The sequence below is a fragment of the Artibeus jamaicensis genome, unplaced genomic scaffold, assembly GCF_021234435.1.
Source record: "Artibeus jamaicensis isolate MK-2021 breed Jamaican fruit bat unplaced genomic scaffold, CSHL_Jam_final scaffold_1964, whole genome shotgun sequence".
Classification (NCBI taxonomy): domain Eukaryota; kingdom Metazoa; phylum Chordata; class Mammalia; order Chiroptera; family Phyllostomidae; genus Artibeus; species Artibeus jamaicensis.
Genome location: NW_026522030.1, coordinates 4,131,623 through 4,152,906, shown reverse-complemented (window position 1 = coordinate 4,152,906; position 21,284 = coordinate 4,131,623). Strand labels below are relative to the sequence as shown.

General features: G+C 40.3%; 1 long non-coding RNA gene across 1 annotated transcript; it reads left to right on the top strand.

Annotated features, from left to right (window-relative positions):
- The first annotated feature begins 5,835 nt into the window (after positions 1–5,835).
- Positions 5,836–20,276, top strand: LOC128626054 (uncharacterized). The gene is made up of 3 exons (XR_008389929.1): positions 5,836–5,914; positions 18,914–18,985; positions 19,656–20,276. It is a non-coding gene; the product is annotated as an uncharacterized LOC128626054 (long non-coding RNA).
- The last annotated feature ends 1,008 nt before the right edge of the window (positions 20,277–21,284 follow it).

Below are 21,284 nucleotides of genomic sequence, written 5' to 3'. Positions count from 1 at the left end.
GGAGTTATACAGATGTAACCTTTGGGGATGGAATTTTTCATTCAGCATAATTATATGGAGATTTATCCAGAGATATGTGGCTTTTTTGTTTTTTTTTAAAGATTTTATTCATTTATTTTTAGAGAGAGGGGAAGGGAAGGAGAGAAGGAGAGAAATATCAATGTGTGGTTGCCTCTTGTGAGTCCCCTGCTGGGAACTGGCCTGCAACCCAGGCATGTGCCCTGACTGGGAATGGAACCGCGATCGTGTGGGTTTGCAGACCCGTGCTCAATCCACTGAGCTACACCAGCCAGGGCGATATGTGTTTTTGATTATTCCTTTTATTGCTGAGTTGTAGCGCATGGTAGTGATGTGCCACAGTTCTTTAACCATTCACTTACTCATTGATGGACATCTGGGCTGTTTACCATTTGGTGATACTAGGAATAAAGTCGCTACGAACTTAGGAACATTTGTGTGCAGATTTTGTTGTGGTCATAAATTGGCATTTCTCTGGGATAAATGCTTAGCCGTGGAATTGCTGGGTCTTTTGGTGCCTGCACATTTGGTTTTTAAAGAAACTCAAAATATTTTCCAGATTGTACCATTTTATATTCCCACCAGCAACATATGAGTCAGTCCATTTCTTAGCATTTTTACCAGTCTTTAATATAACTATTTTTAATTAAGCTATTTGGTAGGTGCTTAAGATACTGTAACTACATTGTTGATTTAATTTGTAGTTACTTGATGGCTAATGACATTAACATTTATTTTTATGTGCTACTTATTATGTTCATATTTTCTTTCATAACATATCTGTTTATGACCTTTGCCCATTTTCTAAATGAAATTTTTCATTGTTATTGTTGAGTTGTGACAGTTTTATGTAGTCTAGAAATGAGTCCTTTATTAAATATATGGTGAATAAATATTTCCTCCTGTCTGTAGATCACCTTTTTATTCCTTTTACAGGATCATTTGCAGAAAAACAGTTTTAAATGTTGGTAAAGTCCAATGAATAAATGTACAGTTCTTTTCCTTTCCTTTTATGGATCATACATTTGGTATCAGGGTGAAGACTCCTCACTCAGACCTACGCACTCTGTGGCTTTCACACCTTGTTTAGTAGGTGCTTGCAAATTTATGTAAGAACTCTTTGCTTAGGCTCAGGTACCACTGATATTTTCTACATTTTTGGAAGTTTTACACATTTCCACTTTACACTTAAGACAGTAATCTATTCTGAGTTCATTTAAAAATAAGATGTGTGGTTTATGTCAAAATTCTTGGTGTTGGTTGGAGTTTTTGTGTCTTCTTTGTTTTTGTTGGCTTACAGATGCCCACCTGCTACGAGCACTGTTTGTTGAAAAGGTTATCCTTCCTCCAGTGAATTGCCTTTGCACCTGAGACAATAAACAGCTGGTCATACATGTGGATTTATTTCTCAGTTACGTATTCTGTTTCATTGATCAGTGTGTCTATTTCTCCACAAATACTGCACATCTGGTATTACCATGGCTACATAATAAACGTTGAAATCAGGTCAGCTGATTCCCCTCACATTATTCTCTTTTATCAAAATTGTTTTTTTTTTTTTTTTTTTTTTTTTTAAATATTTTATTATTTATTTATCTTTACAGGGGAAGTGGGGGAAGGAGAGAGGGAGAGAAACATCAATGTATGGTTGCCTTTTGTGCGTCCCCTGCTGGGAACTGGCCTGCAGGGAACCGGCCTGCAACCCAGGCATGTGCCCTGACTGGGAATCGAACCGCGATCGTGTGGTTCGCAGGCCCGCGCTCAATCCACTGAGCTACACCAGCCAGGGCTCAAAATTGTTTTTAACTGTAGTGGTTCCTTTGTCTTATCATATAAATTTGAGAATAATATTGTCTGTATCCACAAAAAACCTTGCTGAAATTCTGATGGAAATTCTGTGAAGCTTGTATATAAATTTGGAGAAAATTTGTATTTTTTACCATGATGAGTCTCTCAATCCATGAAATGGTGCCTTAGTTGAATCTTTTTTGATGTCTTTTGTTAGTGTTTAATAGTTTATAATGTACAAACTCTGTACATGTTTCATTACATTTAAAACTAAGTTCTTTTTTTCTGAATAATTTTATTTAGTTATTTTTCAAGTAGTTTTTTGTCTATTTCTCCCATCCCAGCCCCCCACCCCCCGTGCTCCTCACCTCCCTCCCATTTCCACCCTGCTTAGTTCTCATCCCTGTGTCCTTCCTATTTGTTCCTCCAAATCCCTCCCCTTTTTCCCCCTTAAATTCCCTTCCCTCTCCCCTCTGGTTACTGTCCCCTTGTTCTTTATTTCAGTGTCTTTGTTTTTATTCTGCTTGCTTGTTTGTTTTGTTGTTTAGCTTCCTGTTAAAGGTGAGATCATATGGTATTTGTCTTTCAACACCTGGCCTATTTCACTCAGCATAATGCTTTCCAGTTCCATTCATGTTGTTGCAAAGGGTAGGAGCTCCTTCTTTCTCTCTGCTGCACAGCAAAGAACCTATGCACCACAATGTTCATAGCAGCACAATTTATAATAGCCAAGAGTTGGAAGCAACCAAGGTGCCTGTCAGTAAATGAATGGATCAAAAAATTGTGGTACATATACACAATGGAATTCTATAAAACTAAGTTCTTTTTAGTGATTCTGAATGGTTTTGCACTTTAAATTTTGATATCAATGTCTTTATTGCTAATATATAAAAACATACAGCTAAATTTTATATGTTTATCTTTTATTCTGTGAACCTTCTGTGCATTCATTTATCAGTTGTAGGATCTTGTTGCTGTTGTAGATTCCTTGGATTTTCTAGACAATCACACCATCTGCAAATATAATAGTTTTATTTTTTTCTTCCAATGGGTTTGACTTGCATGTCATTTCTTGCTTAGAACTTTCAATACTATGTTGAATACGAGTGTTGAGAATGAACATCCTTGTTTCCTTCCTGATCTTAAGCAGAAAATATTGTCTTTTATCATTATGTAAAATGTTAGCTTTAGCCTTTGTCTTGTCTTGTTTTATATTTTGTAGATTCTATCAAACTGAGAAATTTCACTCCTATTTCTATTTCTTTCCTAGTAGTTTTTCAGTAATAAATGGGCATTACATTTTTTCAAATGATTTTTAGTATCAATATAATCATGTGATTTTGCTACATTAGTCTGTAAATATGGTGAATTACTTTGATTTTGAATATTAAATCAGTCTTGTGTCTCTGGGATAAACCCCACTTGGTCTTGGTGTATAATTCTTTATGTGTTCCTGAATTTTATGTGCTAATGTTTTGTTAAAATTTCTCACATTGGTATTCATCAGGGAAATATGCCTGTAGCTTCCTTTTTAAATATATGTACTGTCTGGGTTAGGAATCAGAGTAATATTAACTTCATAAAATGAATTGGAAAGTGTTCTCCCCTGTTCTATTTTCCAGGAGACATTGTGTAGAATTAGTAATAATTCTTCTTTAAACCTTTGAAAAAATTTCTCTCTTGAAAGCATCAGAGCCTGCAGATTCATTTTCGGAAGTTTTTGATTATGAAACTTCGATTTACTTTTAAGACTATTCAATGATCTGTTTTACCCTGGGCGAAACACTGCCGTTTGTGTTTTGTTAGGAAACGAACCACTTCATCTACAGCTGTCAAATTTACGTGTGAAGAGTTGTCCATAGTATTCTTACTATTCTTTGACATCTCCTAGGATCTGATACCCCATTCATTCATGAAATTGGTAATTTATGCCTTTGGTTTTTTTGTCAGTTTTGGTAGATATCTGTCAATTATATTCATCTTTCTAGAAATTGTTTTTGTTTTCAATTTCATTATTTTTTCTCTTATCTTTGCCATTTCTTGCCCTCTACTTGCTCTAGGTTTATTTTGTTCTTTTTCTGTGTTCTTGATGCGGGAGTTTGGGTCATTTATTTGATCCTTCCCCCCTTTTAAATATAAGTGCTATAGGTGTTACTTTTTCTCTTATTGATGCAGAAATGTTGATTTGTTTTAATTTTGTTTTTATTAAGTTCAACATATATTTTTATTTCCATGCAGACTTACATTTGACTCATGAATAACTTCAAAGTTTGTTGTTTGCTTTTCGAGTGTTCAAATATAGTATTTTTATTTTTTGTTATCAATTTTTAGTCTGATTCAATTATAGACAGAGAACATATTCTATGTGATTTCAATTCTTTTAAATTTGTTGACACATTTTTTGTCCAAGAATATGGCCTACCATGATATATTTATCATTGGTGCTTGACAAAAATATGTGTATTCTTATGCTGAGTGTAACATATTGGGTTGGCCAAAAAGTTCATTTTCTTTCCCCATAAGAAGGCTCTAGTAGCTCTTAATTGTCTTTAACTTCATTGGAAACAATTTTGTTAATACTGTATTGAGACAGTTATATCAGTGTGCATTAAAACATCTTATCAAAATTGGTGTTTTGTGTACCATTTTAATATTGAAGGTGAAAGAAAATACACATTTTCAGTATATTATACTTTATTATTTAAAGAAAGGTAAAAATGCAATTGAAATGCCACAAAACAATCTGTGCAGTATATGGAGAAGTTGCTGTGACTGATCGAATGTGTCAAAGTGGTTTGCGAAGTTTCCTGCTGGAGATTTCTCCCTGGAGGATGCTCCACAGTCAGGCAGATCAGCTGAAGTTGACAGCGATCAAATCCAGACATTAACTGAGAACAATCAAGATCATATCAGCTGACATACTCAAAATATTCCAATCAATAAAGTTATTGGTGAAAATGAAAAATGTGTCTTATTTTATTGAAAAAATCATATGAAATTTTTGGTCAACCCAATATAAATTTCAATTATATCCCATTGTTTGATGGTATTGTTAAATTACTCTGTATCCTTGCTGATTTTTTTAGTATACTTTTTCATCAGTTGCTAAGACATGGGTATTGCAGTCTCCAACTGTAATGGTAGATTTGTGTATTTCTCCTTTCAGTTCTATTGTTTTTTCTTGCTTCAAGTGTAATATTTCGCAACTCCATTGTTTGATGCACATACATCTTGTGTCCAAATGTCTCTTGGGAAGATCGGTCCTTTCATCTTTATAAAATCTCTCTGCCTTCGGCAGTTTTCTTTGCTCTGAAGTCCATTGATTTGATAGTAATACAGGCATTTCTGCATTCTCTTGATTAATATTTATATCATATAGATTTTTTCATCCTTTTACTTCTAACTTAATTAAGTAATAATATTTGAAGTGAGCATCTTATAGACAACAAATAGATGTTACACTTTAAAAAATTTACTCTGCTGATCTCTGCCTGTTAATTGGTGTATTTAGGCCATTTAAATTTACTATAACAATGGATATATTAGGGTTTAAGTCTTCTATTAGGTCTTTTGTTTTCCATTTGTTATCTTTTTTTTTTGCATTCTCTTTTACTTTTTCTACCTTCTGGTAGGTTACTTGAACACTTTAGCATTCCATTTTGATTTATCTGTAGTGTTTTTGGAGAGATCCCCTTTTTAGTTGGTGCTATAGGAATTATTTTTTATTATGTTTTTTCTTTCAGTACTTGGAAGCTTCATGCCACTCTCTTTGTCCTCCATAGTCTCTGATAATAATTTCCTTGATTGCTAAGGTCATATTTCTTTCACTGTTTTAAAAATCTGTCTTTTTTTCAGAAAAAGAAACATTTTTAGAAGTTTGAGCATGATATTTATTTTTGTGGATTACTTTGTGTTTACCCTGTTTGGAATTTGGTAAGCTTTTTGAATCTGTGCAAAGAGTAATTAAAACTGTACTAAGATAACAGTTTTCACTTTTCAGACTATCCAAGACCTAAAAGTCTGAATGTATGGATGAGGACGTGAGGAAATAGGCAACTTTATACATTGATGATAGGATATGGTAAATTCTGTGGAGGACAACTTGAAGGTATGTGTTTAGATTGTAAGTGCACTTACTCATTAACGACAATTCTACCTCTAGTAATATATGTTATGTAGATATTTAAGTCTATGTAAAAGAATAAAAATATTACAGCATTGGTTGCTTTTGCAAACAACCTCTATGCCCATGAATAGGTGACTTGTTATACACATAGATGACTTGCATACAGTGAAACACTATGAAGCCATAAAAAAGAATGAGGAATCTTCTCACATTCAGAGATGGAATTACTTGGAAGTCATATCGGCATGTGGAAAATGAGGATTAGTGTGAATTGTATGCTATTATTTGTCTAAAAACATGAAGAGGAATATCTATTTATTTAGGTATGAATAAATCTCAACTGAAAGACATACACAGGAAATAGGAAATGCTGGCCATCTTTGGGGTAGAGCCCCTGGGGGTGGGGTAATATATTCTTTTGTGTTTTGAACTATGTATACTTTTAAGCTATTCAAAACACACATTTAAGTGTCTCCAGCCAATATTACCATATGTTAGAATGGTCCAATAAAAATTTTTCACCAGGGTTTCAGGAAGTCTGTCAAGAATATTAGAGGAAGACAGTAGAGTACAGGCAAGGACAGAAAGTAAGATAATCGTTGTAGTTATAGAAATTGAAAAGTAAGAAGTTCAGCAATATTGTTAACTAGCCAAGTTTACGGGCACTTATGTTAGGCAAATCAAAGAGTGTGCCCAAACTTTGTTACTTCTTACCTACCAGACCATGGACTAGTTCCTTAGCTTTCCTGCCTTTAGTTTCGCATGTGTAAAATGGCAATAATAGAGCCCCATGTGGTGAGGAATGACTAATAAGTTGGCGTACGTACGTGGCATGCACAGTATGCGACATATAGGAGGCATTCAGTAAAGAGGTTATTATTAGTATGTTTCTTTCTTCTATTTATAATGATACATACACTCAAATAAAATATTTAACAGGATCATATTATAAGACTCTAAAAACTGCTATACAACTTTTAGCCTTAATTTAAATTAGTATGGCCACTTTCCCATGACATTGGGAAAATGGTGAAGTACTGTGATTGATGTCATTCTTCCCCCAGACAGAGACTGCTGGGCTGTTTCTAACACTCTGGTCTTACAAATAAATGTGAGTGATACCTTACACCTACATTCTTTAAGCTTCCTCTGTAGAATATTGTCCTATATTAGATTATTATTATTCATATTTAAGCAGGCAGAAAGTTTGCTTAATAAATGAATTTTCTCTTATAAGTCAGCAAAGCTTCTGAGAAGGCTTGGCCTTTTGATTCCAGAGTGATCCATGTGAAGTGTTCCCTCTGTAGGACTACAGGGTGAAAATGGCCAGGGTGGAGAGCGTCCTGGTCTCTGCAGGTTCTCTCATCACTCTCTTTAGCTTGATGGACTGAAGGACAGAGATGCCTGTTGGCTGCGCGATGTCTACACAGCTATAAGGGTAGATCACTTGTAAGTGATCAAAACTAGGATAGCACATTCTGATAATGAGGTGGGGAGTAGAGCAATGAGCAGAGCTCAGGGCATGAAAACAGGAAGCTGCTCTGGAGTAGAATGACCACAAGAGTGATTAAGGAGCAATGTTGGGAATGAAGGGATCCCAGACACAGCAGGAAGAGCGTGGGACCACAGAGCTTAGACAAGCTTTCACAGGTCATCTGCCTCCTCCATCTCAATACCATGACTGACAGAGTAGGAAGAACCTGTGAATCTGTGTCAATCAAGAGGAGTCAGTGCTTCCCACAGATACAGACTGAGGGGTTCAAGAAGTCTGCAAGCCTATCATTTGGAAGAATTTAAAACACACAAACCAAATCAAGCAAAGCACTGCACATTAATAAAGCAAACAACCATCTATTCAGCTACTCAGAATTAAGAAGTATTTAGATTGTATTATTTTGCCTTACACCTAAGAAATAAAATATAACAGGTAAAACAGAAAAACTCCTGAGCAGCTCTTTCTTGTTTCAGTCCACCAAAATAAAAATGGCTGCTATGCATTGTAGCGGACTCCAGCAATCAGAGTCTGCTTGTTGTGGCTGACAACAAGAATAAATGCACAGGTGACAACAATCCTGTGGAGAAAAAGGGAACGGCACGGCTACTCACTCAAGGGGAGAATGTTGATGGACACCTTGGCTTCTGCCTCAAGCAGAGAGCGCCTCGGCCCTTACCTAGACAGGCTTTTATTGTTTTCCTCGGGTCTTACATCAGAGAAAGATTTATTATCTATTACATAGAATATTATTATCTATATTTTAGGTACAATCAAGGATATGAAAATAACATGCAGAGTTGAATGGCCATGAGCTGATTAGCTCTGTCCTTGGGAAAATTCACATAGGCTTTGGAAATTACCTTGAAGATAGACAACACACATTTATTGCTTTAGACCAGGGTGATAGAGTTTTAGCAAAAGTAAGCCATAACAATCTGTATGCATTTTCTAGGTCTGATTGCCATGGGAATACTGGGTTTGAAGGTCTGGCTCCCACCCACCACTTCGCTTTGTAGGTTTTCCATACAGAGCTGAGTCCCATTTGCCAGGCCCAGACAAACCCGTCCCCTTTAATGCATCGCTCACTTTCTTGCATGCTCATGTCATAATTCTGATCAAGAGGTGAAGTCTATTGAATCTGGACCTGTGACCTGCACTGACCAATAGAATGCAGCGGAAGTGATGTTTTGGGCTTCTGATCCCAGGCCTTAAAGAATCTGAAAGCTTCTGCTTCTACCCTTTGTAAAGCCACCTGCCATGTAAGAAGGCCAATGACCTTGAGATCACTATATAGACAGGAAATTCATGAAGCTGGCCTCATGAAAGGCCAGGTGCAAGAACATCAAGGTTCTGGATATGTGATCAAAGTCTTCTTTTAACCTCTTTTAGCCCCTCCCACTTGCAGCTGAATTCAGCTGAGGAGAAGACCCCATTCAATGCCATAGGGAGCAAAAGACTCCCCCTGCAGAGCCAAGTCAGCCAACAGAATTGTGAGAAAAAAACAGTTATTATTTTAAACCACTAAGTTTCAGGGTAGTTTGTTATGCAGCAATAGATAATGAAATATGCATATATATTTATGCCAATGAAATATTAACAGTGTGCATAGCAACCGCTGTTTCCACTAACGGCCAAATAAATGTCTATCAGACGAGCCCTTCCATGGATAACAATAAACAATGGACAAAATACATACTTCAAGGTAATGGAGAGTGACAAAAAAGCAGGCATATTGCGGAGGGAGAGTAGACACTTGGAAGAAAAATGAGGTTCTTCTGTTCATATCTTATCTTAGCACGCAAGCAGTCCCTTGGCTGGACCATGCAGGGCAGTTAGAGCTCTGATAGAATGTTTATAGCTTTTCTGGCTCCACAAACACAGGCTAGGGTTTGTAGCCATCACATTTGCTGAAATGTGAGAGACAAATCTTACAAAAGACAGAGACAGAGGTGTAGAGCCCGAATTCCATACATAAACTCTTCCCAAATCTCTGATAGCCGAATCACTCATGCACTGGGTAGAGTTTAAATAAACCAGCGATGGCTAAAAGAACTGAACTGAGACCTGAGCTGCTAAGAGACAGGGTTTTCATGTTGCACCCAACCATATTATCTTCTATCTTCTATTTTGTAAAGCAAACAAAACCCCTCAGTCTTTGAAGACTGTAGCAGAATCTACCATCTCCAAAACATAACATTTTCAGTGAGTGTCCAGGAAATAACCACAGATGACTTGATACATGAAGGAAAAGCAGCATGAGACACATCCTCAGGGGAATAATGACTGTGGCAACGGCAAAATCTAACAGTTAGTGAATGCTGTCTGTTTCTGGCCATATTCTGTATACTTTCACATCGCTTCTGTGAACCCTCATGGCAACCCTGTTATGTCAATACAATAACTTTATCGGCAATGTAGAATCATGAAAACAGAAACCAGTCAAGGTATTTTAGGCAAAGCAAGAATAAAAATATATGTGTATATAACTGAGCTACTCAGTCATTAGAACTAGAAACCACCTCCACTGAAGAAAAATCTCCTTGTCTGCTGCCCCCTCCCCCCCTCCTCACAGCATCACTGACACTGTGGGTGTCCATCACTGGAACCCTACTTGTAAGGAGGTGCAGGAAATATAGTTTCTACTCATCAAGTCCTTGTGATACAGGGGAGAAGTTAGAATGTCAGGGGTAGTGTACAGATAAATAGGGACAGACACTATTTGCAAAATGGCCATTACTATTTTACATTTGAGGAAAGAGCAACACAGAATTTTAAGGCGCTTTCCCAAGATCACACACCTTAAAGTGGATAGCTTTCGAACTCAGAAAACTTAACTCCAGAGGTTGTGTTGTTAATCTAATGGGTAGTTCCCTTGCTTTCAGTTTTTTACAATTATAATGAAAAGTCAAAGAGAATACATTTATCTAGAGGATGATCATTTAGATGATGACTTACAAATAATGAATGTTAGCATTCCTTAGATTTTCCAAACTGTGATGCTATAACTGAGGCTGCCATCTAATTTCAAAGCCCATATTTGTGTTTGTTTTTTTATAATTATGTCGGTGCCAGCTCATGATGCCAAGGGAAAGCATTTGACTTCCCGTGTTGGTAAGCAGCTTTGGACGGCACATCCTACTGTCAAAATGACAATAATGACAATACTTCTGCATCTGTCATTGTATTCACTGGTACTTCAGCATTTATAATGACAAAAATCACTCTATCTCAGCAATGGGTTGTAATCAAAAGGTATTTTCATGGACCAAGAAATTAATTTATTGACTTAATTGATAAATTAAGAATGGAACTTGACATCAGGAAAAGGATTCAGTGAAGGGGAGTGTCACTCTATCTTAAACGTTGCTGGCTAAGGAGAAAACTGTGCTGCTGAAGACTTTATGATAAATGACACATCTCACAGCCACATGGCTCCATGACAAGCTATAGGGACAAATGGTTCTCAGCAATTGGAACAGGGGAAATTTGTGAAAGAATTGAGTTATCAGAAGGCCCACAAAGGTACTCCTAAAACAAAATAAAACAGAACAAAATACATGCCTTTTCACTTGCTGCCGTACTTAAGTTTTGAGCAAAAGTGTGACATAGATCACTTCTTTTTAAAACATATATATATATATACATACATAAATATGTACATGTATACATATTTTTAGAAAGAGGGGAAAGGAAGGAGAAAGAGAAGAAGAGAAATATCAGTGTGTGAGAGGAACATCAACTGGTTGCCTCTCACACATGCTGCAACTGGGGACTGGCCCACAACCCAGTCATGTGCCCTGCCTAGGAATTGAACTGGTGACCTTCCATTTTGCGAGTGACACCCAACCAACTGAGCCACACTGGTCAGGGCAGATTGCTTCTTTTAATGTGAACTTAGCAATAAAAATATTATGAATAACTCATGTATAAGTAAGTAATACATGTATTATATGCATTATAAATATATATATATATGCATCTAGTATCCTACTGTAAGGTATTATTATTACTGAGGTTGGCTCTGTTATAGTTAACTGATAGATTCTAAAATTTTAGTTTCTAATCCAATAAATATTATTTCTCACTAACATAACAATCCAAGCTAAGTGTTCTGCTTGATAGGTGGCCCATCTTCATGAGGTAACTCAGTTGTCTTCTGTCTTGAAACTCTGCCCTTCCCTGAGCCTGGTCAGTACCATCAACAATAGTCACCCAAACCCTTTCTTCCTCTAAGACAGAACTTAGTTCTGTCCTTAATGTACTTGCTCTGGGAAGTTACCGTGCACTGCTAGGCATCATAGACAAAGCGGGGACAGTAGGCATTGGTTCAGATTGCCATAATGCCAGAACTAAAAATCACGGCCAGCACAAGCCCAGTTTGGTGCCCGTGGCAGCCTTATGAGGACGGATCTGTAGTGCAGGCAAAACCAGAGTCAGCAAACAGAACCAAGCAGGTGCGAAAAATGACTACTATGCAGTGAGCACACATGATCCCCGGGCTGTGTGCTGAATTCTTTACACACATTAAATGCCCAACTCTTGTAATATCCTATAAGGTAGCTATCATTTTATGCTACTTTTAGGTTTGAGGAAACTGCCCCAAATCACAGAGCTCTTAGGCAGCAGAGATGAACTGCAAATCCTGGTTTCCATGATGCTAATGTCAGTATTTCTCTGTCAGCAGACAACCTTTTACCAATGATGAGTAAAGAAAGACCTGTCGTAAAGAAGACAGAGGGAATGATGCACCTGTGACATATTTTAGAGCATGAGGATTGGTGCATTGGAGGCAAGTCGGATCATAAAAAGGGCTGGGAAAGGCAAGGCAAAGAAGCTAGAAAAGGCTGAGAACAGAAGAGTTAAACCTATTTCCAGAACAAGACCCGGGTCCTAAGTTGTAGCCTTGCTTTGCTACCACTCCCCATGTTGCCTTAGATAAGACTCTCTCCTGTCTGAGACTCAATTTGCTCACTTGGAAACAAGGGACAGGGAGGGAGAGATCTTGAAGACAGCTGCAGGTCAAAACTCCCATCCTTCTCAGAACAGGCTGCCCATTTCCCCACACCAGGCACTGTGGTCAAAAAAGCACAGCAAGACCTCTTCAAATCTGTATCAGCAGGAGGAGCAAGGTAGAGAAACCACCTCGGGCCAAACTCGTTAACAGTTGTTTCATTAATCACAGTTTGTGTTTCAAATCCAGAGACAATCTGTCCAATTAACATTAAAGCTCTGGCAGCCCTGGGAAGACCTTTAGGAAAAGGCAGTTTGACACAATTGCTAATAATGCTCACAGTTAGGAAAGTAGCTCTCAAACATAACCTTCTTCTGCTGACAGCTTGAGTCCTTCCCTCCAAAGTGGGCAGCTCAGGCGCTGGGCCCCTCAGCAGCCTGACCCCTTCCCTCCACTCAGCCTTGCAGATATGCATGGCTGTCCCATGTCAGCTGTCCTAGCAAGACCGTTTTCCAGACATGCCGCTGCCATTCACACCTCTGTATCCTGGTCCATTTGAACCTACAGTGCACATGTCTGCCCCCCCTCTTTTTTTTTTTGTGGCCCAGTCTAAACTCTTCCATATTACATTCCCAGTAATACTTATTTCAACACATTTTTTCTCAAGGTATATTGAGACTTGGGTTTGAATCTCATTTCAATGAATTATTAAATTCAGCAGGCTTTATGTTTTTATTTCAAGTAATACATATACACAAATAAAGACATTCATATAGTACAAAGGGTAGACAGTGAAATTTAAATTTCCCTTTCTCTCTAACTTCCAGGCTCCTCTATAAATGTAACCTGAGTTAGCAACATCTTGTATTTTCTTCTCAGAGACATGCATACAGGAATATTAAAAAGCAAACTCCGGCCCCAACACAAATAGCAATATGTTAGGGATACTGGCACACTATTTTACACCTGGATGAACAATAGACCTTGTTCCCTTTCAGTACCGTAGAGTTTACCGTAGTCTTTATAACCGTGAGCAAACAAATCGACCTCTCCGACCATCAGTACTCTCGTGGGTACAGAGCATAATGAGTGATTCCAGTCGAACTCTTCAGTGCCTACTCTGGGTACACACCTCTAAGGACACTTTAAGGTAATAGTCCTAGCACTCTGTGCAATAATGGCAGTCAATTATTGACATCTGTGGAATGAATGGCTGCGAATCTAAGGAACGCTGTGGCAGTGTGATGGTTACTTCTCTGTGTCAACTTGGCTGGTCTAAGGAGGTCCAGATAGCTGGTAAAACATTATTTCTGGGTGTGTCTGTGAGGCTTTAAGGGAAGAGCATTTGAGTAAGTAGATTGAGTAAAGGAGGTTGCCCTGGCAATGTGGGCTGGCATAACTCAATCCACTGAGGGCCATAACAGACCAAAAGGCAGAAGCAGGGGATGTGTCCTTTGTTTGACCTGAGACATCAGTTTCCTCCTGCCCTTGGACTGGGACTTACACTTCCGCTCCCCTGATTCTCTGGCTCTTGGACTGGGATTGAATGATACCACCAGGTTTCCTGGTTCTCCCACTGCAGATGGAAGATCAGGGGATGTCTTGGCCTCCATAACTGCCCAAGCCAGGGCCTATAATAAAAATGGTACCTGAGACTTCCGCCAAGATGGAGACGTAGATGGAGGATCCACCTCGCCTCTGTGCACAACCAAATCTAAGAACAACTATTTTTAACAGCAGTCACAACCAAGCCACACGGAAAATCGACAATACGGAGTCCAAAGGACAACTAGATACTCGGCTGGACCGGTACGAGGAGCGAGGCCAGCAGCAGAGCAGGTTAGCAAGAAAAAATTCCCGGGGCGGTGTGCGGCGCGCACAGGCAACCGAGGGCACTGATCGCCAGCCAGCTGGCTGCCGGAGCGCACAGGGAAGAGGCGCGGCGATCAGTCGGTCGGTCGCGCGCATTTACGTGGGGAGAAGCCAGTGAGAAGGGAAGCCGGCGCGGGGCAGCAGGCTCGCGCAATTCTGATCGGATAAACCCCAGGCTTGCGGAGTGACTGGAAACGCTGGGCTAGCGGAGAGGAACGCCATTGCTCCCTCTCTGACCCCGCCCCCACACACAGCGTCACAAACCAGCGACCAGGGTCGCCCCGTCCTGGTAAACAACTAAGGCTTCGCTCCGCTCACTTAACAGCGCGAACAGACCAAAAATGGCTCTAGGACAACTCAGAGCCCCAGAACCGATAGACCTAAGTGATGAAGAAATAGCCAGTCTTTCAGATGCACAGTTCAAAACACTGGTTATAAGGATCCTTACAGAACTGGTTGACTTTAGCCACAAATTAGAGAAACATATGGAAGCTAAATTAATTGAAATGAATGGGGATACAAAAGATTCCAATAGTAATGGAAAGAAAATTGGGACTCAAATCAAGGGAGAGAACCAGAAGGAAGAAAAAAATGATCAAACAGAAAGGAATGAAGAAATAAGAATTCAGAAAAATGAGGAGAAGATTAGGAACCTCCAGGACATCTTTAAACGTTCCAACATCCGAATTATAGGGGTACCAGAAGGGGGAAAGGCACAACCACCAGTTGAAAAATTATTTGAACAAATAATAAAGGAGAATTTCCCCCAAGATGGCAAAGGGAAATAGACTTCCGAGAAATCCAGGAAGCTCAGAGAGTCCCAAAGAAGTTGGACTCAAGAAGGAACACACCAAGGCACATCATAATTACATTAGCCAAGATTAAAATGAAGGAGAGAATCTTAGAAGCAGCAAGAGCTAAGGGGACAGTCACCTACAAAGGAGTTCCCATCAGACTGTCAGCTGATTTCTCAAAAGAGACCTTACAGGCAAGAAGGGGCTGGAAAGAGGTATTCCAAGTCATGAAAACCAAAGATCTACAACCAAGATTGCTCTACCCAGCAAAACTTTCATTTAGAATGGAAGGGCAGATAAAGTGCTTCTCAGATAAGACCAAATTCAAGGAGTTCATCATCACCAAGCCCTTATTATATGAAATGTTAAAGGGACTTACCTAAGAAAAAGAAGATAAAAAAGATGAACAGTGAAAGGACAGCAAACTCACAGTTATTAAGAACCACACCTAAAACAAAAGCAAACTAAGAGGATAGCTAGATCAGGAGCAGAACCATAGAAATGAAGATCTCAGGGAGGGTTAGCAATAGGGGAGTGGGAGGAGGGGAAGGGGGGAGAAGGTACAGAAAATAAGTAGCATAGACAGTAGATAGAAAATACATAGGGGGAGGGTAAGAATAGTAGGGGAAATACAGAATCTAAAGAAATTGAGACACATGTTCATGAACTAAAGGGGGAAATGGTGGGGGAGGGGTATGCAGGGTGGAGGGGAAGGGAGGGGGGAATAGAGCAAATGTAATGGCATAATCAATAAAAAAAAAAGAAAAAAAATAAATAAAAATGGTACCCGAAATAGTTTATTATTTATTAATTATTGTATCATTTATTATTGTTCATCTACTTTGCCCACCCCTGTATATCTTTCTATCTCGACCTCTTTGACTCTGTCTCTATTTCTGTCCCTATTTTTTACTGGTTTCGTTTCTCTGGAGCAACCTAACACAGTTACATGTGACCATAGAACCAGAACAGTTCTGACAGGTGGAAGGTATATAAGATCCCTCTTCCTTTCCAATTCAATTCCATAACAGGCACAGATCAAACTGCACAACAGTGCACTGAACTTCATTCTGCCTTCCTTACCAATCCATGTGTCTGGGTGTGTCTGGGTATGCCTGGGTGTATCTGTGTGCATGTATGCATGCATGTGTGTGTGTGTGTGTGTCATCCCAACAGTGATCTACTAACACCCTGGAGGCACTGAGCAGCACAGAATGAGCTCCAGGAAAAATGTGAAAGTCAGTAAACTTAACCTTCTCTCTCCCACAATGTCCCTAAGGAAACTGCGGGATGGGAGAAGCACCAGACTTTTGGAGCTTTGGTTGAGGGTCCTGGCTAGGCCTACTACATGGAGCAATCATCTGACTTCTCTCAGGCTGGATAGTGGGAGCAAGTGCTTTCTCCCAGGTTAGATCATTGTGAAGCCTGAATCAGATGATGCGTATGAAAGCCCTTTGGAGGTGAAGCAGCTTTAAAGGCGATCCCACTGTTGAGGTGATCCTGCCTTTTGCCTTGATGTGATCAACCCTCTACTTTGACACTCCTGCCTGGCTGCCTTCCCTGTGTCTAGCACAAACCCAACCACAGGGTAGCAGAAGATTCTCACAGAGAAAAAAACAGAGATTCCCACAGAATTGCAATGTGGTTTTTGCGATCTGCCCATCCCTAACACCAACCAGTTCCCCTGTTGGGGGTATGGTGAGCAGGAGACCCTATTGGCCAGAAAGAGAGAAGGGCAAGATCATCTCAGGATCCCATGACTGAAGGTCATGGTGAGTCCTATGTCCTTGAGAGAGTCTGAAATACTGAAAGAAGAGCGGCCTCTGTGTGTTGGGGGTGGGGTCCTTTGGGAGAGTCACATCTGGAGATGTGAGGAGGAATCAACAAGGAAGCCTCAAGCATTGCCATACATTTCCCCACCTCCCAGCCTTCTTTAAGGGCCAGGATCCCATTGCTAACTGGTAATTCCCTGATGCACTCAGACGCTCAGCAGGCTGTGATGCCAGGTGACAGTCCCTCCTATGCCCCCCTATTGTCCTGGTGGCTGTCTCTTCTAGAGTTCCCTTTCCATGTTTTCTTTGGGTTCTTGCTGGCCCTGGTGGGGCAGCAGACAAAATAGAGGTATTCTGTTGATTCCGTTGAATAAAGGATTGATATACAATGAGGGAAGGGGCACTTTCCCTTAAGGGAAGTGAAAGGGTCATTAGATACTGAGGAGGGAGGGGATGACCTTTGAAAGACTCTTTTCTGGGTGACACCTGAGTGATGCAAGCCTGCAATTTTCTCCATTAATGTTCAGCCTCTTCACATAAGTCCTCTAACGACAGTGTGGGCGATGGATGAAGACAGGGCAGCCGAAGCTTAAAATATATGCCAAGGAGACATTAAAAGCTACATAACTACCTAGGAGTGAGGAGAATAGGCAGGAGAGCGAGGAGATGTGGTGGAAATTCTGCTACTTGTCTGTTAAGAGGCTGGGATCATCTTTTGTTCATTCTTCTATTGTTCCGCACACCATCGTACTGACTCCTCCTGATAGGCCTGCACTTCCTCTCTACTTCCAAAGTCGCTGTGCTAGCCTAGACCTTAATTACCCTTCTCCTTGACAATCACAGTAATAGACTCCCTGCTCCCAGGATCTGCCACTTTCTGTCTACCTCGTTGATATCACCAGATTACACTTCCTAAAATATCACTTTGCACATGTCATTCTCCTGCTTAAAAACTTCAACCAATCCCTATTGTCCATAAAGTAAAGGCTAGTTTTTGGCTTTATTCTGCAAATCAGTGCCACAAAACTTTAAACGGTGTGTACTTAAACGGGCTGCATGCAGATTTTTGTTCCTCTTTCCACCCCCAATTCTGATATGTAAGCTCCAAGAGGGAAAGGATTTATTTTTGATTTCTGATACATAATAAGCACCCGGATGATAATTGTTGGATGAGCGCATTAATTAGCTCATAAATAATTTATGGCATAGTATATGGTGCCCACAAGTCTTTGCCGAAGGGACACAGGCAGGAAAGAAAGATGATGCTACATTAAGACAGGCATGAGTTATACGTAGATGGCAGCTCCAGTTATGGCCTTGAATCTAACCAAGGCAGTCAAAACTTGACCAAAGGAGTTAAAGGTATGAATGAAGCAGAGGGTTAAGATCACTTGAAATCAGAACAGATATTAGGAGTGGAAGAAGGTTGGAGAAGGAAACTGAGCAAGCTGAGGGACCACCGGGGGGTACCATTTGGGAAGACAGGTAGTTATGATAGCAAAGTCATAAGTTGGAGGGGTGGGAGCTGGGTAATAGGACAGGAGGAGTGAGCCATCTGGGCGAGAAGCCAAGAGCTCAGAGAGTCTGAGTACCAACCAGGATGTGTTAAATAAGTTCCAGTAGCCATCATGAAAAACTCGCTATATATGGATAGTGGTCAAATTTCAGATATCTTGAATGTCCTTGAGACTGGGATGACAGTTAAGAACCATTTTTCAGAAAAACAAATAAAACCATATAATACTATACATAGTTATAGGCATTAAAAGATTTCCCTGAGGTCAATCCTCAGGTTAAGAAAACCTCTTTTAGGGCTGTCTGGTGTGGCTCAGTGACTTGAGCATGAGCCCGTGGACCAAAAGAAAAGCCATTTTATATGGTCTGAATACCTCACACTTACATTGATTTATTTAGCATCATCATTTTTCATTCTTTTTTATTGTTGACACTATAACAGATGTCCCCGATTTTCTCCCTCTACTCCCTCCATCCAGTCCTGCATTTTACCATTTATGAACTTGAAGGTTTTTTATCACCCACTAATACATTGAATCCTTGCAACTCTCTGAAATTAGTAATAATTATTCTCATTTTTAGGAAACTGAACTTCAGTGGGGAAACATGCCTTGCCCAAGTAAAAAGCAAATGGCAGGAAATTCAGGGCAGAAGGTGGGTATTTTGGTTTCATGTTGAGTGCGTGTTTGTTTTTTCTATCATATATCCACCAAAACAAGCTGTGCTAAAACATTTCCGTGTGAACCAGAAAGCCCTTTTTACAAATATTAATTGAGTACCTGTCATGTGTCAGGCACTCTGCTGGGCACCTGGGATTCATTAGCGAACAAAACAGACCGACATTTCTGCTCCTGTGGATCTCCAGACCCACACTGCGGTCAGGGCCTGCCCAGCCTGAAAGCCTGAATTGGAACTTAATGAAAACCTGTAATCCTGGGATGTCCAAACGTTTGGTGTCTCTGGGCCACAGTAGAAGAAGAAGAGTTGTCTTGGACTACATGTGAAATACATTGCAACATCTAATCACAAAAAAAAAAATCTCACAATGATTTAAGTAAATTATGATTTTGGGTTGGGCCCCTTTCACAGCCATTCTGAGCTGCATGTGGCCCGCGGGCTGTGAGTGCCCCGCATGGGCAGCATTCTAGGACCTTCTTACTGTCAATCAAAGGTAGACTTCATGTGAACTGACAGCAAACATTCCCAGTCCTTCATTAATACCTAATCATGGCAGACTCCACTAATTTTCATTTCTTTTTCTTTGTGTTGTCTTCCATTAAAAAATTGCAAACTCAAAACTCTCTCTTTATCATCTCAACACAAGAAATAAGGCCCAGATAAAACATTTCACTCCTGGTTGCTCAGAAGAGGACTAACAAAACCAGACTGAGAGCTGAGGAAACCAGACTGACAGTGGAGACACCCGATGCCCCAGAACCAGCTCTGTCTTCTGCACCATTTCTGTCTTTTCCTTGGGCCTCAGCTTCCTCAGCTGTAAAGCAAGTCTGGGTGTTTCTGTCATCCTTCTCGGACCTAAAATGCTGTGGACATTTGAGAGCTCAGAGAAAACCTTTCTAATTGCGAGGTGGTGAGATATCAATGGTGAGAGAAAACTGGCTCCCATATTTTGTAGCTGCCCTACTTGGCTCTGGAAACTGAGCAGTTCTTAGCTGAGTGGCATGTAGAAAACAGAAAGGGTGGGAGATGGGGTAAAAGCCTGGTGTGTCATCAGAGAAGGAGGAGGGCACATCAGGGGGCTGCAGCGGTGAGTACAGCCTATGGGGCTGCATTTTTTTCTGGAAAGCTCAGTGCCCTGCCAAGCCAGGGTTGCAACAAGGTAGCCTTTTAAAAAGCAGGCAGCCTGGCTTATTTCACTCAGCATAATGCTCTCCAGTTCCATCCACGCTGTTGTTGTGAAAAGGTAGGAGCTCCTTCTTTTTTCTGTTGCATAGTGAGCCAGGTGGTAAAAGACAAATACCATGTGATCTCATCTGTAAGTGGAACCTAATCAACAAAACAAACAAGCAAGCAAAATATAACCAGAGACAATGAAATAAAGAACAGATTGACAGTAACCAGAAAGGAAGGGGGAGGGAGATAGCAGGGGAAAGAAGGTGAAGGGTCATCAAGGAACATGTACAAAGCACCAATGGACAAAGACAAAGGGGGCTGGGATTGCGGGTGGGGGTGGGTGGGGCAGGGGAGAGTGGTGGGGGGAAATGGAGACACCTGTACCTGAACAATAATAAAAAAACAAAAACAAACCAACGAACAGACAAAAAAGCAGACAGCCGAAGAGGCTGCCCCTGAGCAGGAAAGTGCGGAGAAAACTCAGATTCCTGGTATGTCAGAGTAGGGCCTGGTCACCTCAATGCAATTCCTTTCTTCTACCTTACAGCTGGGGACGCCCAGAGGGTGTGGCTGGGAGAGGTGACACGCTTAGGGTCACAGAGCCTGCCCTCAGCCCAACCGTGAGGAGAGCCCAGGAACTTCTCATTGCTGCTTAAATGAAAGCGAATCTCGCCTTTGTTCTGTTTATTGCCACCTTTAATAAAACCATTATTTTTCCTCCATGTGCTCTTGCTTCGCATCTCTGAATAAAAAATACGTGGTAATAACAGGTACCCCTTCTTAACAGCCTGGAATCTGACACTGAAAAATTGAAGGTGTGACTGATTCATTAAACCTCCAGGTTTGTTTTTAAGAGTTACTTTGCAGATGATTAGGTGTTTATAATGAGAGTTGATAAAATTATACCTTTGGTTTGAAATTTAAATTTAAATACATTCTTCTCCATTCATTTCGTTTCTTGCTCTTCCCTGGTCTAAGTTCCCTCTCCAGTGAAAATATTAAGAGCCTCCTTCCCTGCTTATACCTAAAACATAGCACTGGAGGGTCATGATGGTCGCTGGCCTCCACCCCGTACAACGCCCTACCTTCCTGGGTTGATTTA